This window comes from Diabrotica virgifera, chromosome 8 (genome assembly GCF_917563875.1).
Source record: "Diabrotica virgifera virgifera chromosome 8, PGI_DIABVI_V3a".
Taxonomy (NCBI): Eukaryota; Metazoa; Arthropoda; class Insecta; order Coleoptera; family Chrysomelidae; genus Diabrotica; species Diabrotica virgifera.
In genome coordinates this window covers 140,379,033-140,397,855 of record NC_065450.1, presented here as the reverse complement: position 1 = coordinate 140,397,855, position 18,823 = coordinate 140,379,033, and positions in this window count along the sequence as shown.

Sequence of the window (18,823 nt, the reverse complement as noted above, 5' to 3'; positions counted from 1 at the left end):
TATTTCAAAATGATAATGGAAACTTTTTAAAACTAATAGAAAGTGTTTCAAAATTTGACAATGTTTTAGCAGAGCACATTAATCGCATTGAAAAAGCTGAACACCGCAATATGCCTCATTATCTTGGTCATAACATTCAAAATGAACTGATAACTGTAATAGGAGAAAATATCAAAAACACCATTGTTAACACACTGAAACATTGTAAATATTATTCTATAATTTTAGATTGTACACCTGACATAAGTCATGAAGAGCAAATTACAATAATTTTTAGATTTGTTTATCTTAACCCCTTAACAAAAAATGTTGAGATAAGAGAGCATTTTCTTGGATTTTGCTCTGTTACTGACACAACTGGACAAGGATTAATGACGTTTTTATTGAATTTTTTGGAAGGCTTAAATATTGATATTAATGACATGCGCGGCCAAGGCTACGACAATGGTGCCAATATGAAAGGCAAAAAAATTGGCTTACAAAAAAAAATTTTGGATATAAATCCTAGAGCATTTTATGTACCATGTGCAGCGCATAGTCTTAACTTAGTTGTAAATGATGCTGCAAAATGTTCTTTGGAAGTTACAAATTTCTTTGCCATTGTCCAAGAATTATATGTATTTTTTTCGGCATCAACATCGCGCTGGCAAGTCTTAAAAAAAGAACTGCCTACTTTAACTCTAAAATCACTTTCCGATACACGATGGGAAAGCCGCATTGATGCTGTGAAAGCCCTTCGTTTTAATTTAGAAAAAATTTATGATGCTTTGTTCTTTATTTATAGTGATTCAAATAAAGATAACGACACAAAAAATTTGGCATATTCTTTGATTTCAAAAATAAAGTCGTACAAATTTGTTTGTTCCTTGGTAACTTGGTATAATATTTTATTAAAAATTAATACTGTAAGCAAAATTATGCAGAAATCTACTGTGATACTTCCAGAGGCTGCTAAAATGTTAGAAGAAGTAAAAAAATATTTAACTGAATGTCGTACAGACTTAGCTTATAAAGAAATGCTTAATGAATCAAAAATTATTGCTGAAGAATTAGACTGCGAAATTAGTTTTCCAGCAGTTGGCACTGTACGACCTAGAAAACGAAGACCTATGTTTAATTATGAAGGAAGAGATGACGCTATACAAAATCCAGAGTTACACTTTAAAGTAAATTTTTACTTTTTTTTATTAGACACTGCCATAACTAAATTAGATGAAAGGTTCGAATTGTTAAGTGATCACAACAACTGTTTTTCGTTTTTACACAACCTTGATGCTTTTAAAAATTTAAATTCAAATGATAAATTAAAGTATTGCGCGGATTTGCAAAATAAATTCACAGATTTTCAAACTAAGCATTCTGATATAAATGCAGTCGATTTGCTGAATGAAATTGAAATTTTACCGACCTATTTAAAATCTACCTCCTCTGCAATTGATGTTTTAGGATATTTATTTAAAAATAACTTGATTAGCACATTTCCAAATTTGTCGATTGCTTTACGTATTTATTTAACATTACCGGTTACTGTTGCTGAGGGTGAAAGATCATTTTCCAAATTAAAGATTATAAAAAACTATTTAATGTCTAGTATGACACAAGAAAGGCTTTCAAATCTAGCTATAATAAGCATTGAAAATGATGTTGACATAGATATTAATGACATTATAAAAGAATTTGCTATCCGAAAATCTAGAAAAATTGATTTTAGCTTTTGAAAAATATGGTCAAACATTAAATAATACCTACCTATTTCAAGATGTGTATTATTATCATAAGTATGTATTCGGATATAGGTATAAGTACGTAATTTTTTATAATTTGTTTTTACATCTGGTACATAATATGTATATACATATGTGACTTACTTTTCATTTAATTAAATATATATCTGATGTTATTAAATTGTGATATAACTAAATAAATAAAATTGTTTGGTTTATTTTAAGAATAGTTCTCTACCTATCTAGCTTCCCTTATGTCGTTCACCTTCTTCACGGTATATAGGAAATAAGTCTTATTTTCTAGGCTGTAACCTCCTTCAACTTATCGCCCAGAAGGGGCGGCACACAAGAGTTTGCACCCCGGCGGCAGGTGAGCTAGAGCCGCCCCTGGTTACAGGGGTGAAAAAAAGAAAAAATTTAGTGACCAAATTTAATTCCAAATATCTCGTTCAAAAGAAACGTTTTGGTTTTTCTAAATAATGCAGTCTTTCATTCTGCGTTTAAATTTTTCAAAAAGACTTATTATGGTTTCCTCATGATTCGAAAAAAATGGATCAAATTCTGTTGAAATATACCAAAAATCTACTAAAAAATATTGCCTACTAGAATTTTTTAAAAAATATCAAAAATCTACCAAAAAAGTAGAAATCTACTAAATGTGGCAACGCTGTTAATGAGAATGATACACTTTTGACACTGGTCACATGACCTCTGTCACCCAATAAGAGGGTGCGTTCTAAAATGGTTTTGATAGTCGGCGCGGTCGGGTTTGGTTGGCGATTGGACTTCTAAGTTGTCTTATCCGTCTAACGTTGGTAATTAGGTATTTTTTTAGTAATATTGGTAATATTGTTTAATGCGCCATTTTGGTTTTACTTGAGATTTTTAGAATGTAAAGAAAATGAAAACACAGAATATAAAAAATGCAGGCATTTTCTGATAACTTTAAAAGCACCATCAATACATTAAATTTATACAGAACATCTTTAACATAAATTTTGACTTTTATATTAAAATTTGATTTTTTAAATTTGCATATTTTTTGTCAAAAATGTCATAAAAAAAGCAGCGCGTGTGTTTTTTAAAGGTGAAATATCCATATTTGACGGTAATCTGAGATGCGTTTATAAATTTCACATCAAGTAATAAGTCATTTATGTATTTATATCATATAAATTTAAATACCCAATACGATGTCAAAACAGTTTACTTTTTGGTTTTCGCATTCACCATACAGGTGTTAAAAATATAGGTAAAAAAACATAACTAGTCTGACTCCTTTAGCAACCATTGCACGCGCAGGTGCTTTTTATAGTCGCTTGTCGCTTCAGTTGTCTTATGCAACGGTTGCTAAACGATGTTGCTTAAACAGGAGGTTGCCTAGGCAACGTCAAGACAACTCAAAAATCGTCCACCAAATCAGTGCAGAATAGGGTCGTCTTTTAGGCAATAACAACGTTGTAAGAAAACGTTGCCACGCGGTAGACAACGTTGTCGCGTCGACAAATTGCTACTTGGGTACCTCCTCGTCGATAACCTAAAATAATTAAGTTTTCTGTTCGTTTGCCCCTTAGAGTATGGAAAATTTTTTACCCTCTCCCTGGAGTGACCGCAACGAGAACGAAACTGAATCCAAAACCAAGTTAGAACCAAACACGAGTGCCAGTGGCGTATCGCGTAGGCCGGAAGAAACTATATAAAACTACATAATTAAATAATATTGCTCGTAGATTTAGTTCAATTTTCTATTTTTATTAATTACACAATATTATGCATGGCTTACATAGAAAGATTGAAACAAATAACAGTATTTTAGTATGTTGAACTTTTATACCCACTCAAAATAAAACAGGATTAGGAATTAGGGGATGTGACGAAAGCAAACTTTTTGAATTATTGATTTATGATAGATATCTTTATTTCACATAGGTCGCAAAATTTCGGCTCCAATACTATATTTAAATAGGATTTATTTTTTCGAATTCTGAGAAAAAAGTTACAGGGGTGAAAAACTAAGAGACAATTTAGTGTGATTTTTATTTTCAAAGATCTCATTCAAAAGAAACTTTTTATTTATTCTGAGGGACTTCTAGCCCTCGGTAATAATTTACTCTTTCATTCTGCGTTTAAATTTTTCAAAAGTATTACTTTTTTCAGTATAGGCATTGTATGTATAGGGCTTTTCATTCACAGTCATTTGTTTCGAGCTTCTGTCATGTGTCACATAATATTAATATATTTACGTCATACGTTATTGGTATATAACAATGATACAAACTAGAGACGTATGACGTAGATATATTAATATTATGTGACACATGACAGAAGCTCAAAACAAATGGCAATCGATGAAAAGCCCTATAGGGCTTTTCATTCACAGTCATTTGTTTCGAGCTTCTGTCGGTGTTACATAATATTAATATATCTACGTCATACGTTATTGGTATATAACAATGATACAAACTAGAGACGTATGACGTAGATATATTAATATTATGTGACACATGACAGAAGCTCGAAACAAATGGCAATCGATGAAAAGCCCTATAGGGCTTTTTATTCACAGTCATTTGTTTCGAGCTTCTGTCATGTGTCACATAATAATATATCTACGACATACTTTATTGGTATATAACAATAATACAAACCAAAGACGTATGACGTAGATATATTAATATTATGTGACACATGACAGAAGCTCGAAACAAATGACAATTTATGAAAAGCCCTATTGGAAAAAAATGAACACCATGTCAGTGGTAATATTTTCCAAATTGAATATTCGCTATCTTTGTCGTACAACGCACTCAGTCGAACAGAATGTGCTGACAAGACAGCGGCAATTTTAGATATTTGACACGGCTTTAGGAATAATAATAACGTTTGATCCAAAATTATTATCACCATAGGTGGCTCTCAACGACAAAGATAGATATACAATGCATGTCTGTTCTTAATTCAGATATACTACTTTCCAGTTTACGTCAACTTTGCAGTGCACGTCAACTTAACAAGAAAAGTTAGGTTATGTAGAGATGTTGGTGGTGGACATATACAGCATCCTGTTTGATTTTATTTATTATTGTTACTTATAATTGTGTTAATTCTTTTTATTTTAGATTAAAGTTCTGTGTTAAAGGCTTTGACTGATTTTTTATGTTTTATAACGTTAATCAAAATTAATTGATAAAAATTCAGATTAAAACAAGACATACGTAATTTTCTGCACGGCTAGCTTTGATCCAATAATTGTGTATCGCTCGTTATCTTGAGTTGTTTATTAAATAATATTGATAGTGTATTGGCTAAAGAATTTAAGATGTGACATTAATAAAAAGTTATTTATTGTTTATTATTTATGGAAGATCCCAAGCAGAGACTACACCAGGATATATATTGTGATATAAGCATTTTGTTGTTAAAGATATTCAAAATTTATCTAAGCGTTCCATAGTAACAATATATTATTAAAAAAATCACTTTTCCTCTTTTCTCGATTAAGTATTATCTTTTATGGCATAGTATATAAATTATTATAATCACTGAATACATAGTTAGTGAAAAATTATCATATTAATTAATTGAATTAATAATTAAAGCGATGATACAAGTAACAGTTATCCAAGAACATTCAAAAGTCATCTCAAGTTAATGGTGACAATGTCATTGTCAAGTAATGTTTATGTACGTATCCATACCAGTGAAAACTTTACTACATATAATTTGCCGTGTAAAAAAAGAAAAAGTAGAGATAGCCGTAAAATATTTGCGCCTGTGCTCTTAAATAATTTTTTTACATATAAACAAAATAAAATCAAGCAATAAAATGTTTAACAACAAAAAAAGTCAATAATATGTAATAACAATATACACTATTAATTCCATTTTCGAAGTTGCCACAATATATTTTATAATTTCATTTATTTCGTACCGTTTCGTACCTACACCACTGGTAAAATGGTGATTTTTTATGTTACTTTTAATTTTACATGTAAATTTTTCTCATTTTATAACTTAACCATGTAATTTTAATTATGTAATAAGGTACATTGAAGTGTTAATTTTCAAATTATTAACCATTTAAGAGGCAATATCTAAGAATATAGGAGTATTTATTGAATTTTCATCTACGCACACATAACAGAAATATTTATTTACCTGTAAAATGTAATTCGCACTTATTTCCTGCTGCTGTCGCTTTTACAACCGTAAGCCGAACACATTACCACTATAAAGAGTTAAAAAAATTGCTAGTTTTCACTCAGAAATCGCACAAAAATCACTAATAAAACAAGTTATGTCAAATCTCAATGAGAACCAACCGTATTAAAATAAGGATTCACTTTCGTTAGAAAAACAGATTGCGTGTTAGATCTCCAGAGAGAGAAAAAATTTTCCATGCTCTAAGGTTTGCCCCATCATTTTTGTCAGACAATTACATTTTCTGTTTAAGAATATAATTACTTGTAACTTACTACCTTTGTCGAAAAAAGGGTTGTAAAGGTAAGGGATGCACGAACCCAGCATCGTTTCAAAGTATAGTTTATTAATATAAATTAAATTTTTTGTCCGACTTTGGATTTGCCCCAATACTTTTGTCGGACACTTAGATTTTTTGATTTAGAATGTAACTACTTCTAACCTGATACTTGTGTCGGAAATGTTTTTTTTCAAATTCGAGAAAAAAACTACAGAACGATGTTTGTCGTTGTTCAAGGAGTATGTACACAAATTATCAGATCCCAATTGTTCTAAAATTTTCCCTCTTGTCGGAAAATTTTTTGGAAAAATTTTGGGTACAGCTCTACGTCATACCCTTTTAAATGTTTTACTTAGTGTGTGTACCAATTTTAAGCTAAATCGATTCAAAAACAACCGAGAAAAACTGTTTAAATTTTTTTTTGATAATACCTCCTCGTCGATAGCCTAAAAGAATTAAGTTTTCTGTTTGTTTGCCCCAACATTTTTGTCAGACAATTACATTTTATGTTGAAGAGTATAATTACTTGTAGCTTACTACCTTTGTCGGAAAAATGTTTGTAAAGGTAAGGGATGCACGAACCCAGCATAGTTTTAAAGTATAGTTTATTAACAAAAATTAAATTTTTTGTCCGACTTTGGGTTTGCCCCAATACTTTTGTCGGACACTTAGATTTTTTGATTTAGAATATAACTACTTATAACCTAACACTTGTGTCGGAAATGTTTTTTTTTTAATTCGAGAAAAAAACTACAGAACGATGTTTGTCGTTGTTGAAGGAGTATGTACACAAATTATTAGATCACGATTTTTCTAAAATTTTCCCTCTTGTCGGAAAATTTTTTGGGAAAATTTTGGGTACAGCTCCAAGTTGTACACCTAAAAATAAAAGCACTACTAACTACTGGAACTATACTAAAGAAATAAAACAACTTCTTGCTCTAGTAGAACCACCCCAGACCACAGAGTCAGGGCAGGGTAGAGTGCAGCGCCCCAGGCTGACGGGACAAGCCCGTGCAGGCCGGAGGACGACTGCCGACTGAGATACCGAGGTTCATCATCTCATTGTTTGATTTGCGTGTATAGAAAAATTGCTATGTAGAAATGCCTTCAATGAGTGTCCCCGTTTAGGATTTTGTCCTCTTCAGGGTTCGTAGTGAATGTATATTGTTGAACAACGAAAAAGTGGTCGCAAAAGCAAACAGTTCGAAAAACACACTGGGGCAAGTGTCGTGTCCTGGTGTTCCTGGGTTATGCCGGACGGTGGTGTCCAGAAGGCTAAAAAGACAACAGAGAAGAAAGTTTGATGGATTGTTGTTGGTTCCATAGACATTTACGTGTACTGTCCGTGCTTTGCTCTCGACCAGTCTCCCTAGAAACCCTTGTACAACGACAGGCTAACCTGCGTCCCTCGTCGGCGGTCAGGAGGTGGCTTTTGAGCGCAGCGTGGACGGTGAGCGTTCGAGTGGTGAAAATAATTGCGGCTATTTTCTTGCGGCTTTTCTATAGGTGGGCGCGGAAGGCTAACGGGGTAGCCTCGAGGATGTTTTCGTATTCTACTGGGAGTTCGTCAATGCATGTTTGCATTAGAGCAGACGGTGGATGAATCTTTTTGTGTTTGGGCTTTCGGTAGAATCAAAGAATACTCCATCCAACAAGAAGCGAAAGCATCTGTCGGCTCCTTTGATATTCAGGGGACAGAAATATCGGTCGGAGAATGGTAGGGGTAATACTTCACACTACACTAAGAAAAGTAATGAGGAATTCGTTCAAAACTGTAGGAAATTTGAGTTACACAGAAACAAAGTAATAATTAAAACTATAGTGTTTTTAAGGCTATGGGTACATAATTCGCAAATATTTTACGTGTATCCCTACTTTTTCTGTCTTTACCCGGCAAATTACGTGTAGTAAAATTCACACTGGTATGGATATGTAAATATTACTAGAATGTCATTCTACTTGAAAATGTCATCATTAATTTAAAGAGATGGCTTTTGAATGTTCTTATATAACTGTTATTTTTATAATTTCAAATTATTAATTCAGTTACTAAATGTGATAATTTTTTCACTAACTATGTATTCAGTGATTGTAATAATTTTATTTGTACAACAAAAACTAATACTCAATCGAGAATAGAGGAAAAGTGTTAAAGTGATTTTTTAATAATATATTGTTATGGAACGCTTAAAATTTTGAACATCTTTAACAACAAAATACTTGGATCGCAGATTATCCTGATGTATTCTTTGCTTGGATCTTCCACAAAATATACACAATAAATAACTTTTTATTAAGTTCACGTCTTAAATCAATTATTTATCAAATACACTATATCGTCCCCTGAATACTATAACTAGGTAACTCGAATTTTGGCTATTTTGAGTTATCCATTCGTACCCACACAATTTTGTACGCTCTTTTTAATGGTATAATTAGATAAGTGATCTGAGTATCCATAGCTGAGATATTTCGTTACAGAAACTAGGTAAGTTCGTAAATTTGAAAAATTTTAATACTTTAAGTACGCAGCTTGAGATATTCAGTTGTAAATCTGACAACGTTGTACGGTACACGTACTTAACTTGAGATATCTAGTTATAGACGGGGCTAAATTGACTTACCAAATGTCACTTACACGTTCGTCTCGAGATATCCAGTTGTGTGTTATACAGCAAACAAAGTTTTGTGACTAAAATAGTGGTTTTTGTGTTATTTAACAATAATAAAGACAATATAATTATGTCATCGAGGAGTTTAAAAATACTACAGGTTGCACTTGACCAAGCAGAAAAGAACAGTAAGTTTGATTTTAATTATTTAACCACATGAAAATTGTTTCAAAGTTAGGTTATGTATAATTTATTTTGTTTATTACTGGTAACTATTAATTTTTATTTGATTGTATACCCATACGTCAGTAGTTTTGTATATATCAGAGTAAATTGTTAATTTTTTTAAACAACCACTACAATGTTATTTTCTTTTCAGTCATAGAAAGCCCCACAAACATTCGGATAAATGCAGACACCGAATTAACCCTGGAACAGTCTGTAGAGCAAGATGTACTTTTTGGTAAGTTATTTGAATGATACTTTTGAAATATAATTTATAATTTATTTCTATTTATATAGGTGAAATACAATTGGAATGTGTACCCATACGTCAGTAGTTTTGTATATATCAGAGTAAATTGTTAATTTTTTTAAACAATCACTACAATGTTGTTTTCTTTTCAGTCATAGAAAGCCCCACAAACATTCGGGTAAATGCAGACACCGAATTAACCCTGGAATAGTCTGTAGAGCAAGATGTACTTTTTGGTAAGTTATTTGAATGATACTTTTGAAATATAATTTATAATTTATTTCTATTTATATAGGTGAAATACAATTGGAATGTGTTACTGGGGAATCTGAAGCTGGACCTAGTGCGTCAAATGTAAATGATGAATTGGAGTCCGATTTTGAACCTTACTCCCCAATCAATTCAGAATACAATCCGAGTTCATCAAGTGAATCTTCTGATAGCGATACTGACCTAATAAACTCTACATCAACAACATCTATCCAATTAGATGGTATGGAAGAAACTCCAGTAAAAACAGACAGATCGAGGAAAAGAATGCGTAATCCACGAGCATGGAAAAGGAGTGTTGCTAAGCTAAAAAGGCAACAAGGAGAAATGTATATTTCTGCTACGGGTAAACATATACCAGGAGTTGCAATGAAAGATCCGTGTCCAATTAGATGTAGACGAAAATGTAGTGAAAAAATCTCGCACGAGGAGAGGCTGATGGTTTTTAGGAGATACTATGGACTCGAATCGTATGAAAGAAAAAGGGATTTTATCCACGGTCATACTGAGAAGACAACAAAAAAATGGCACACTAAGGAAAACTCAAGACGTAACAATACGATAACGTTTTTCTTACCACAAAATACTAAAAGAATTCAGGTGTGTAAAACAATGTTTGTTAACACACTTGGAATTAAAAAAGGGGTCATAGATATTGCCATGCAGCATAGAACGAACGAAAATACAAGTTTAGAGGACAAAAGGGGTAAGCATGTAAAGAAGGTCACACGACCCGAAACATTAGAAACTGTAAGATGTCACATTGAGAAGTTCCCAGTAATGTCTTCGCATTACTGCCGCGCGAAAACACAGCGAAAATATTTATCTTCTGATTTAAATATAACTCTAATGTACTCGATGTATAAAAAAGAATGCGCTGAGAAAAATCAAGAAGTTGCTAGTGTTTCTATTTATAGGAAAGTATTCAATGAGGAATACAACCTTGGGTTTTACCGTCCAAGAAAAGATCAGTGCCGCATTTGTATGGCTTATAATACCCCTACAAATGACAAGAGCGCCCTGGAAACTCAATATAAAGCACATTTAGTAGCAAAAGACAGAGCTCGAGATGAAAAAAGATCACGAAAACAGATGGCAGAAAACTCTAATGGAAAAATTGTGAGTTGTAATTTCGACCTTCAGCAAGTTCTTCTTGTACCCAGTGATCCTACCAATAACGCATTATTAAACAACGTCTAAAGACATTCAATTTTACTATTTATGATGTTGTTTCGAAACAGGGAGATTGCTTTTTGTGGACAGAGGTTGAAGGTAAACGTGGCAGCTGTGAGATTGCTAGTTGTCTTTACAGCTTCTTCAAATCTTTACCTAATTCTGTTGAACAAATTTCGTGTTTTAGTGACAGATGTGGGGGACAAAACCTTAATAAGTTTGTGGCTAGCATGTGTTTAACGGCTGTACAAGAGATTCCACACGTGAATAATATAGATCTCATGTTCTTAACGGTGGGACATAGCGAAATGGAGTGCGACTCTATGCACTCAGCTATTTCTACGGAACTTAAAAGGGTTGGTAAAGCAAACTGGCCTCAAGACTGGAAAACTATTGCTAAGTGCGCTAGACGAAAGGGTGACAAACCGTATATTGTACACGACTTAACACAGGAGCAAATACTTGACTGGAAAACTCATGCAGAACGGAATATGATTTTTAGAAAGGAAGATGAGAACCGCCAACCAGTGCGTTGGCAGAAGATGTGTTGGATGCATGTTTCTAAATCAGCCCCTTTTATTCTTAGATTTAAAGAAAACTTTGACGACGATTTCAGAGTTCTAAACTGCATAAGGAAAACTAGAGCTACTTCACTAAATTCTCTGAGACCCTTGTATCAATCTAAAATACCGATTCAGTTAGCAAAGTATAATGATCTTATATCACTCTTTCACATGAATCCTCCGGCACTTTCAAACGAATATAGACATTACTACGAAAACCTTCCTTTTGTGGGGGATACACGCGGAAAACCTAACGCAGATTCTGAAAGTGAAATAAGCAATAGTGAGTAACTTATGTTTTCTATAATTATTATATTAATATGTTTATAAATGTATCTTGTACTACATTGAACTAATAAAAACTTATTTTTGTTCTTATACTTCTTCTTTATTCTTATATTTATTAACTTATTAAAACTATATATGTCGATTTTTGTCTATTTGTGTTAGTGCTACAAGTGGATATCTCACATTTTATCAAATTTGTTTCAAGAAATTATAATATTTTTGTTGTTACCAATAAAAAGATTTTAGCTCATTTAATATACTATCATTTTAGAACCAAATACACAAGTTCTGCTATCATTTTGTGATTTTTTTTTCTGCTCAAAACTTTAAATTGATATCCTGAGAAACGACTATTTTCAAGTTACCTAGTTATAGTATTCAGGGGACGATATATCAATAATATTTAATCAATAACTCAAAATATTCCCGATGCAATGTCAAATATTTAAAATTGTCAGTGATTGTCAGTGTCTGACTGACAATATATGCTGACAATATTATATTCGGTTGAGTGCGTTGTAAGACAAAGATAGATTTGGAAAATATTACCACGGCATTGTGTTCATTTTTTTCAAATCCTGAAAAAACCAATAAATATTTTTGAAAAATTTAAACGCAGAATGAAAGATTAAATTATTACCGAGGGCCGAAAGTCCCTTAGAATAAATAAAAAGTTTATTTTGAATGAGATATTTGAAATTAAAAATCACACTAAATTTTCTCTTAGTTTTTCACCCCTGTAACTTATTAAAATAAACATTATTGAAGTTCTCAGGGACTTTCGGCCCTCGCTAACAAGGTAATCTTTTCTTCTGCGTTTAAATTTTTCAAAAATACTTATTAGTTTTCTCAGGATTCGAAAAAAATGAATCCCCATTTGAATAGCATTGCAGCCGAAAATACGTACCGATCCTCTTAAGTTGATCTATTAATATGAATTGTATTTTTTTCTGTAAAATTTAATATAACCCATATATAACTTTTGTACTGATAAGTAAAAAGGTTTTAAGTTAAAAATATCGATTTTGACTAAGTTTTGTAAACTTATGTAAACGTGATGGATTTTTGATGCTTAGTTTAATTTAATAGTTAATTTCAAAATAGAGATTAAAATTTCTATCGATTTGTATTACTTTTTTTCGTACTAAAAATTTGAAAAATAGATATTTTTGACCCAAGACCTTTTTACTTAGGACATAATTATACTTTCAAATTTTCTATTCACTTTGTCTTAGATTGATCATTTTTTTTTGTTTCCTTTTGAGAAATTTCTTTGAATGTCTATTGACCTCCAACACCACCATATTCTCGCTGCACGAGGAAACTCTGCGGCGGAGGCTAGAATGACTTTATTCACCTTCGATTTCTTTCTGTACATCTGAGGTTTCTGGAAACTCTGGTTGTACTGTACCAAATTCAACTCTCCTGGATATATCATCACATCTAGCATCTAATACTTGGGAATTAATCTATCAGCTGGAAACAATATCGACGAAGAGGTAAAAGAACAAATAATTAAGGCCAGTAGAACGGCCGATGCCCAAACGGCACAATTTGGAAAAACAAACACGTAAGAGTGCAAAACAAAGGCCCAAATATATAAGTCAGTTATTAGGCCAGTTATGACTTATAAGGCCGAAACAAGACCAGATACAAGCAAAACACAAAAACATCTGGAGACCAACCAAATGAAGATCTTAAGAAGGATTGCTGGAAAAGTACTACAGGACAGGGTAAGAAGTGAGGAAATCAGCCGCATATGTGGGGTGGACAATATAAATACCTGGGTAAATAAGAGTGGATTAAACATATAAGCAGGATGTTTAAATCAAGGATAGTAAGGGACAAGTCACCGTTAGGCAGAAGAAGTATAGGACGCCCAAGGAAAAGCTGTAATGACAATTTAGGGACAGAATAAAATGCACCGTTGAAGAAAAACAGGCAGTACTGCCTATATAAAAGAAAGAAGACATCAGATCTAGCATCTAGCCACCTTAACCTGTTTCTTATTTTGTTTCCAATAGGATCAATAGGATCCACACCCAATTTTTTCGTATATACTGATTCCTAACATTATCTTTTCTAGTTATTCGCTAGTTCTAGTTATTAATAACTGCGGATTCCATACGGAACTTAACCTAACCCTAATGGAGCTCTGCTTTCACACAAAATTTTCCAGTTTCAGCTGCATTCGCTCTCTCTAATTGTTACCTTCTGATACATTTTTTATACCACTCTCACATATTCAGCCGGCACTCCTTTCCTACTTAGTACCATTAGGTTTCTGGTAACTTTGCTATATGCCTTCCCAAGATTAATAAACACAATGTGCAAGTCTTTCTCTTCCACTCATAAGTTTTTCCCTCAGCTGTCATAAAATAAAAATTGATGTTGTGGACCTGCCTTGCATAAATTTAAAATGACCTTTATTTCTAGAACCGTACACTAAATTTATACTATTGCAAATTAAATTAAACACTAAATAGCTATGTTTAAATTGTTTTTTATTAAAAAGCTTAATTAAAAATCTGGGAATAAATAATTTTAACAGATATGTACGTATATGGAATCACATAAATGTTTAAAAAGAACTTTCTCTCATTGCCCTACCCCTACGATCGTTTACCTGCTAAGATTTCTCGGTACTGAAAAGAGAATTATTTGTTCACGATCTAGTGGGGCGTCCCAGTACGAACCACACAAGAAAATCCACCTTTGCGTGGAGCCATCACAATGAGAGTTTATTTTAACAATAGATATGTTTAATAGTATTATCATTTTTTCTACAATTAGAAAAGATTAAACAACACAATAATTTTACAACAAACAGCTGTTAGGGGTTAGGTTGAGAAATAAGAAATAATACATGAAACATGGCGGATCGTACATGCGCAAAGAAATTTGGATCGTGAAATAGTCGATACTTTCGCTTCTTGTTGGATGGAGTATTCTTTGGTAGAATACGTGGCCGGAAGATGAACAGGAACATTTGAGAGATTCTTGTGTGTCGGAGGGGGGACCGTTGATTACTTTGATTGTGAAGTTCCTGTTCAGAGAGTTTATTCTCTCGCTGATTTTGGGGATGTTTGAGATGTTATGGATTTCGTTTGAGGGATATCTCCAGTGCTCGTAGTTGTATCTACGCAAGATTCTACGTTCCACTCGCAACAACCTCTCTTGTTTTGCTCTAGCGCAAAGAGAGTAGAGGCATGATTTGTACTCAATGACGGGTCGAATAAAGGTGTTGTAAGTGTGTATGAGAGTCTTCTTGTGTGTCTTGCCAATTCGTCCAGAGAGAGGGTTGAGAAGTCTGGCCCTGTTCCTTACCCTATCTAAAGTTGCCTTTAGATCTGCGTGCCAGTTAAGAGTCCTGGTGAACAGTACTCCCAAGTAGGTCGCAGTCGGGCTAACAACAAGCCTTTCTCCCAGCAATCTCAGTGGATATTGGTCGGCTTCATTTTTTATGATTCTTTGTGACACAGAAGGGGCGCGAAACACAATTGTTGTTGTTTTGTTCGCATTCAGCGTGACTCTCCACTTACAACACCAGTCCCCGACCACGTCCAACAGAGCCTGGGCTCTTCTGTGGATGAGTAGTGGGCTGTATCGACAGGATGTCGTGAGTAGAGCCGTGTCGTCTGCATAGAGAAACAGCCGAGTGCCTGGGATATTTTGGTTTGTGATATCGCTGTTGTAGATGATGTACAACAGTGGTGCTAGGACTGAACCCTGGGGAACTCCAGCTTGTGGAGTGAAGGGGGTAGACTTTTGATCGCTTATTTTTACTCTGACAGTTCGGTTGTGGAGGTATGAGTGTACAATTTTGGTAAATTGTAATGGTAGCCCGATGTCCAGAAGTTTTCGAACAAGTCCGTCGTGCCAGACCTGATCGAAAGCCTTCTGCACATCCAGGAATGTGGCTATGGCGAATGAACCATCGTTGATGGTTTGAGTAACTTTAGTTGTGAAATCTATTAATGCATGTTGAGTAGATTTACCTGACTGGAATCCGTATTGGAATTTTGGTATGATGTTGTGGTTTTCGAGAAAGTTATTGAGCCTTTCTTTAAGGATTAGCTCAAGAACTTTACCCAGAGTGTTTATTAAATAAATTGGTCTGTAGGATTCCACGTCGGTTGGGGGTTTGCCTTTTTTCAAAAGCATGATGGTATTGGCCACTTTCCAAGGAGTTATAGTCTAGTAAAATAAAATTACACTACATGTTAATCAAAATGTAAATTCGTACAGGTTGAAACAAATTTTATATCAAAGTTTAGGTGGGCACAAAAGATATTTTCAAGAAAGTATCCAAATCATACAAGGGGATCATTGTTTAAATAATTAAAAATTGGTCAATTTTGCAAAAAAAAAAATACTTTTTTAACTGCTGAGGTCATTTAATTACTAATGAAGGTTTATAGGACTGTTTTCTGCAAAGTTGAAGGGCACATCTTTCACATAAGACTCACTAAATTAAATTTGACCCCCTATTTATTTAAATAATAACACATAAAACTTTAAAAACAAATTTGCAAAAAATTATTTTTAGCGTTTTAAATAAGCACTATAAAATATCTTATTTTACAGGAGAAGTTGCGCTATGTTATCAGTATTAACCAAAAAAAAATGGTCCAAAAATATTTAATATTTTTTGAGATATTGAAATTGTTTATTAAATGTTACTCTATTTTCAATTGCGAAAACGCGGTTGTTGCCAAAGAAATATTCACCTGTATTAAATCTTATTATTTTTATTTTTATGTATGTTTTCGATAAATACATTGATAAATTCAAATTTCAATTAAACTTTAGCCTAAAATGGCATTTGAAAATTATTCAAATTTGTTTATAATTTGTTTTTTTAATAACGTCGCGGGGATTAAATATTTTGAAATACCGTTTCGATAATTGGGTTGCTGGGAATTTTTCACTAATTAACAATTTTTTTTCCTTTTTTCCTCTTCTTTTATTTTTCTTGCGAGTTATATTAGGTACTACGGGCCCTTTTAAGGTTAAGTTTCATTAAGACTGTCGAATCTCTAATTTGTAGATTCTAGACCTAAAAATATTAAGATTGATCTAAAATCACTTAAACAAAATGTGGCTACTTACTGAGTTACAGGGTGTTTTAGTTAAAAATTTAAAAATTATTTTTACCAAGTACTTTCAAACTATTCGACGTATCCCTATCATACTTGGCAGAAAGTGTGGGTACTGTACAGTCTACTAAATTGTGATAAATAAAAGTTTCTAGCTACTACCAGAGGTGTACAACAGGGGATAGTTAATGGTTAACCCGTCCCAAATTCTACGCCACTGAGGGAATTACTATTTTAGCAAAAATTTTCGATTCTCCAATACTTTCTATGTAAATAATATATTCTTTACTGGTAACGATTAGGTCATTAGTTTTCGAGATATTGGACGTTAAAAATGAAACGGCATAGTTATTTTGATTCATTCATTCATTCATTTTAAACTTTCAATATCTCTCAAACTGATGACTTTATCGATACCAATAAAGTTATATACATACAAAGTATTGGTGAATCGAAAAATTTCGCTAAAATAGTAATTCACTCAGTGGCGTAGAATTTGGGAAAGGTCAATCATTCACTATCCCCTGTCGTACGCCTTTGGCACTAGCTAGAAACGTTTATTAATCACAATTTAGTAGGGTATATAATAGCCACACTTTCTGCCAAGTATGATAAGGATACGTCAAATAGTTTTAAAGTACTTGGTAACAATAATTTTTAAATTTTTAAATAAAACACCCTGTAACTCAGTAAGTAGCCACATTTTATTTAAGAGATTTTAGTTAAATCTTAATATTTTTAGGTCTAGAATCTACAACTCAGAGATTCCACATTCTTAATAAAATTTAACCCTAAAAGGGTCCGTAGTAATATAACTCAACAAAAAAGAAAAAGAAAAAAAAACGACAAAAAAATTTTGTTAATTAGTAAAAAATTCCCAGGAACCCAATTATCGAAACGGCATTTCAAAATACTTAATCCCCGCTACGTTATTAAAAAAACAAATTATAAACAAATTTGAATAATTTTCAAATGTCATTTTAGGGGGGAATTTAATTGAAATTTGAATTTATCAATACATTTATCGAAGAAATACATAAAAATAAAAGTAATGAGATCTTTATCAGGTGAATATTTCTATGACAACAACCGCGTTTTTGCAATTGAAAAAATAGTAACATTTAATAAACAAATTCAGTATCTCAAAAAGTATTAAATATTTTTCGACCAATTTTTTTTCCTTAATACTGGTAATATAGCGCAACTTAATCTGTAAAATAAAATATTTTATAGTGCTTATTTAAAACGCTAAAAATAATTTTTTGCAAATTTGTTTTTAAATTTTTATATACAATTATTTAAATAAGTAGGGGGTCAAATTTAATTTGGTAAGTCTTATGTGAAAGATTTACCCTTCAACTTTGCATAAAAAAATCCCATAGACCTTCATTAATAAGTGAATTTCCTCAGCAGTTAACAAAGTATTTTTTTTTGCAAAAATGACCCCTTTTTAATTATTTAAACAATGATCCCCTTGTATGATTTGGATACTTTTTTGAAAATATCTTTTGTATCCACCTAAACTTTGATGTACAATTTCTTTTAACCTGTACGAATTTACATTTTGACTTTTTTTATTTTATTAGGCTAGTAGGGAAGTGGCTGTTTTTGAGACATGCATTGAATATTTTAGTTAGAAGAGGGATGATGTCAAGAGGGAGTCACCTATGTGGCATCTATCCTCGAACCGATCCAGAATGTTACTAGTAACTAGGATGTGGTCGACAATAGAGTCCCCAGTGGCGTTCAGAAACGTGTATTCAGTGTTGGTGATTCTTGAGATAGGTTACCGAGGTTACTACTACTACATTGTTTGATTTGCTTGTCTGGATAATGTTCAGAAGAAATGCGTTCAATGTGCTTCCCCGTTTAGGATTTTGTCCTCTTCAGGGTTTGAGGTGAATGTATTGTGTTGGCAGCAAAAGCAAACAGTCCGAAAAACACACTGGGGCAAGCGCCGTGTCCTGCTGTTCTTGGATCCTGGGTTATGCCGGACGGTGGTGTCCAGAAGGCTAAGAAGTCAACAGAGAAGAAAGTTTGATGGATTGTTGTTGGTTCCATAGACATTTACGTGTACTGTCCGTGCTTTGCTCTCGACCAGTCTCCCTAGAAACCATTGTACAACGACAGGCGAAC